The 5313-nt window shown below is 42.3% G+C and overlaps 1 pseudogene; it reads right to left on the bottom strand.

Annotated features, from left to right (window-relative positions):
- Positions 1-1210: 1210 nt before the first annotated feature.
- On the bottom strand, positions 1211-4951 carry LOC111969092 (ribonuclease P protein subunit p29-like; annotated as a pseudogene).
- Between the last annotated feature and the right edge of the window lie 362 nt (positions 4952-5313).

Genomic DNA, 5313 nt, shown 5'->3' with positions numbered 1-5313 from the left:
AACATTGGACTTGAATATTAAACATACGGGGGTTTAATTATATGTATGCTTTTTGCAGCATCAAACATGGTCATAGACGTACATGTTGCATTGTATGGACTGATACACCAGCCCCTTTGACCAAGACCTTACACCTTGTGAAAAGAAAGAACAGAAAGCATATTTGAAGTCCCAGTGAAGAAGTGATGACGTTTAGCAGGGGGGGGGGGTCTCATACACCCCCCCCCTGCCCAATCAATGAAATATCTCATGCATCAGCACACTACTTAGAACAGTGATAGGTTTTTTACTGGGAAAATGTATAGGGAAATAAAATGTGAAAATATTTTACAAAACAGACAGCAAATGCTGTCTTTTAAATTGATTAAAAAAAACAAAAAAAAACTCTATTTTCATTATTTTTAAAACATAAAAAGTTCTTATTCACAAAATCACTCATGGTTAATAAAAAAAATTAATATGAGCTATCCAAAAGCCAACAATAAAAGAGACCTACTTGTCAATGCAACTCAACTACCAATTGAAAAATTCAGGTCAGCAATGTTACCAGTACCTATGTCACTTCAATTGACAAACCAACAATATACAACAGCTACCTCAGAAAATGTTGGCCAACTAGGAAATTCCCAAATGACTGAGAAATTAAGCATCTTTTATACCAAAGACAGGCACATTTTCAGATTCCACATAGCAGTATCATTATATTGTAACTCATTGTGTTACTTCAAACTATGTAATCAAGAAAATGTAACCTGTAATTTGACAAAAATGCAAGGAGATAGATACGTTTTTTGTACATACATTAAGGAAGCAGATTGATTTAGTGCCACCTTGTGGACATAGGCAGTGTTGCTCAAAACTGAAGACAGATCATAATGTATTTACAATTATGTAAAATCATTGACCCATCAATGGATACGTTTACAAAAAAGGAAAATACCAACACAAATGCTCTCTAATCACAACTATTTTTTGATTGCTTTGAGTCTGTCAGGTCTCCTGTCTTTGCCACAGTACGAAATACTATAGAACAGGGCTTGCATCCAAAACAGATGCTGAGGTTCCCGTATGACTTGAAAATAAGAATTGAAGATGGTGAGAGTCCTTATTATAGATCCTGACAGGAGCTGTTTACTTCTCTGTACATTGAGTCTCTGAGTTCAGTCTAATTTCTCCACCTGCAGTTGCAGGTCAGGTCGTCACTCATCATTGTCATTTGCACAGGCGGTACTGTACTCCATCAACACCATCATAGGTCTATGATTCCTTTAACTTTAAATTCCTTTGCTGATTGTTCGCTTGAGCGGAGTTTAAACTTGCTGCCGTAGATATGGGAGACAAAGCCATCAATCTTCACGGAAAACACGCTGTTTCGCTTGGTATGACTGCAGAAAAAGGAGAGATAAGACAGTAAATTGAATGTCAGTTTGGCAGTTGAAAAACAGTTCAATAACAGCAGACTGAACGGGTACCAAAACAAAGTTACTGAAATGTGGCGTACAAACATTTCAGTTTGTCCTCCTTTGTGATGATTTTGAAGACGTTTTATCTCCTGCACTAGGATTCCTGTGGTGCCTACATACAAGGGGCATTTGGACCTGGCCACTGTTTCACACACGCAAAAACATTGGTGATGATTACATCAACAGGATTATGTACTGTATATTGTGCCATAGAAGTGCTAATTAAGGTCCTGAAGATTGGCATCGATTAGTGACAGTAACAGCAAAAGTGTTTTGACCAAATAAACAAGCTCTCACCCACCAGGTACAACCCGTGAGGTATAAATCCGTGAACATGGGCACCCTCATAGATGTTATCCTGACCAACTTGCCATCCAAATACACCTCTGCTGTTTTCAATCAGGATCTCAGCGATCACTGCCTCATTGCCTGCATCCGCTATGGGTCCGCGGTCAAACGACCACCCCTCATCACTGTCAAACGCTCCCTAAAACACTTCTGCGAGCAGGCCTTTCTAATCGACCTGGCCCGGGTATCCTGGAAGGATATTGACCTATTCCCATCAGTCGAGGATGCCTGGTCATTCTTTAAAAGTAATTTTAAAGCACGCCCCTTTTAAAAAATGTAGAACTAAGAACAGATATAGCCCTTGGTTCACTCCAGACCTGACTGCCCTCGACCAGCACAAAAACATCCCGTGGCGGACTGCACTAGCATCGAATAGTCCCCACGATATGCAACTTTTCAGGGAAGTCAGGAACCAATACACGCAGTCAGTCAGGAAAGCAAAGGCTAGCTGTTTCAAACAGAAATTCTCGTCCTGTAGCTCTAACTCCAAAATGTTTCAGAACACTGTAAAGTCCATGGAGAATAAGAGCACCTCCTCCCAGCTGCCAACTGCATAGAGGCTAGGTAACACTGTCACCACCGATAATCGAGAATTTCAATAAGCATTTCTCTACGGCTGGCCATGCTTTCCTCCTGGCTACGCACCCCCTGCAGCAACGTACCCAAGCCTCCCCAGCTTCTCCTTCACCCAAATCCAGATGCAGATGTTCTGAAAGAGCTGCACAACCTGGACCCGTACAAATCAGCTGGGCTAGACAACCTGGACCCTCTCTTTCTAAAATTATCCACCGGCGTTGTTGCAACCTCTATTACCAGTCTATTCAACCTCTCTTTCGTATCGTCCGAGATCCCTAAAGATTGGAAAGCTGCCGCGGTCATCCCCCTCTTCAAAGAGGGTGATCCTCTAGACCCAAACTGTTACAGAACTATATCCATCCTGCCCTGCCTTTCTAAAGTCTTCGAAAGCCAAGTCAATAAACAGATCACTGACCATTTCGAATCCCACCGTACCTTCTCCGCTGTGCAATCCGGTTTCTGAGCTGGTCACGGGTGCACCTCAGCCACGCTCAAGGTACTAAACGATATCATAACCGCCATCGATAAAAGACAGTACTGTGCAGCCGTCTTCATCGACCTGGCCAAGGCTTTCGACTCTGTCAATCACCACATTCTCATCGGCAGACTCAACAGCATTGGTTTCTCAAATGACTGCCTTGCCTGGTTCACCAACTACTTATCAGATAGAGTTCAGTGTGTCAAATCGGAGGGCCTGTTGTCCGGACCTCTGGCATTCTCTATGGGGGTACCACAGTGTTCAATTCTCGGGCCGACTCTTTTCTGTCTCTATATCAACGATGTCGCTCTTGCTGCGGGTGATTCCCTGATCTACCTCTACACAGACGACACCATTCTGTATACATCTGGCCCTTCTTTGGACACTGTGTTAACCAACCTCCAAACGAGCTTCAATGCCATACAACACTCCTTCCGTGGCCTCCAACTGCTCTTAAACGCTAGTAAAACTAAATGCATGCTTTTCAACCGTTCTCTACCCACACCCATCCGCCCGACTAGCATCACTACTCTGGACGGTTCCGACTTAGAATATGTGGACAACTACAAATACCTAGGTGTCTGGCTAGACTGTAAACTCTCCTTCCAGACTCATATTAAACATCTCCAATCCAAAATTAAATCTAGAATTAGCTTCCTATTTCGCAACAAAGCCTCCTTCACTCACACCGCCAAACATACCCTCGTAAAACTGATTATCCTACCGATCCTCGACTTCGGCGAACACTCTACTCTGCAGTCTATCACTGTGCCATCCGTTTTGTCACCAAAGCCCCATACACCACCCACCACTGCGACCTGTATGCTTTCGTCGGCTGGCCCTCACACATATTCGTCGCCAGACCCACTGGCTCCAGGTCATCTATAAGTCTTTGCTAGGTAAAGCCCCACCTTATCTCAGCTCACTGGTCACGATAACAACACCCACCCGTAGCACGCGTTCCAGCAGGTATATCTCACTTGTCATCCCCAAAGCCAACACCTCCTCCTTGCCAATGACTGGAACGAATTGCAAAAATCACTGAAGCTGGAGACTTATATTTCCGTCACTAACTTTAAACATCAGCTATCTGAGCAGCTAACCGATCGCTGCAGCTGTACATAGCCCATCTGTAAATTGCCCATCCAATCTACCTACCTCATCCCATATTGTTTTATTTACTTTTCTGCTCTTTTGCACACCAGTATGTCTACTTGCACATCATCATCTGCACATCTATCACTTGTAATTACTTCGCTACTATGGCCTATTTATTGCCTTACCTCCTTACGCCATTTTCACACACTGTATATAGACGTTCTTTTTTCTATTGTGTTATTGACTGTACGCTTGTTTATTTCATGTGTAACTCTGTGTTGTTGTTTGTGTCGCACTGCTTTGCTTTATCTTTGCCAGATTGCAGTTGTAAATGAGAACTTGTTCTCAACTAGCTTACCTGGTTAAATAAAGGTGAAATACTTTTATTCTATTTATTTAAGAATGGCACCATGTAAATCAGCCTTCAAAAGCCTCTGCTGAATTGTCTGTGGGTTGCTTCAACATAGATATCATTTAATTTGGATCTAACATTCTAGCCAAACAAAAGGCAGAACATACAAAAAGCTTTGTCTTACATGAGCCAAATACAATGCATTTCTTACCTCTGGTTTCAATCCGTGACACAGATCTCTGACATACTGTCTCCATAGCTCATGCAATGGCAAGAAAAGCTCATATCTACAGGGATAAAATATAATAACCGTGTAAAAAAAAAAAAAAAGGCCTTATGTAAACCTCTTACATGACAGAGCAGTAGATGTTAAACAAGATATTTAGTCCTACTACAAGGACAAAGTATGAACAACTTTTGATGCTCTGGTTTCAGCTGAAAGACCTGTTTTGCATTGAGACCCTTGGCTCTCTTTGTCTTCTCCTTTTTAACATACTTTAGAACCACAGCCTCGCGATGCATGAAGTCGCCTATTTCCTTCTCGCTCATACCCGGTAAACTGTTCTTCAGAAAGCCATTTGTGAACGTCTCCGCCTGCTTATCACTCTGAGGCTGTATGTGCACCTGAACAGACATATCCCATCATGAGACAACTATAACTAACAGGCTAGTTAGGCTATGCCGCTAGCTTGTCTGCACAACTGAAAACAGTTAGGCAATGTGGCGGCATATTTAAGTGATAATGCCTTCGAAGCCGGTGTTTAGAGGATATATTCGTCAAACACCCGCATTGAGGGCATTATCACTTTTATACAACGGGTTACCAACATATTCAAATAATGACTGACATATTTTCATTAAAAACTTTATTTTTATGAATTTAATAATACTATTACATCCTTCCACAAGATATAGTCCCAACACAAATCTAGGGTTGCTACCCAAGCCGGCTGGTATTTCGTTCGGTCGGTTCGGTTGCCAAAGAAAGCGTCCCAGTC

The sequence above is a fragment of the Salvelinus sp. IW2-2015 genome, linkage group LG10 (genome assembly GCF_002910315.2).
Source record: "Salvelinus sp. IW2-2015 linkage group LG10, ASM291031v2, whole genome shotgun sequence".
Classification (NCBI taxonomy): domain Eukaryota; kingdom Metazoa; phylum Chordata; class Actinopteri; order Salmoniformes; family Salmonidae; genus Salvelinus; species Salvelinus sp. IW2-2015.
The sequence above is the reverse complement of the archived record's forward strand: the minus strand, read 5'-3'. Positions and strand labels throughout refer to the sequence as shown.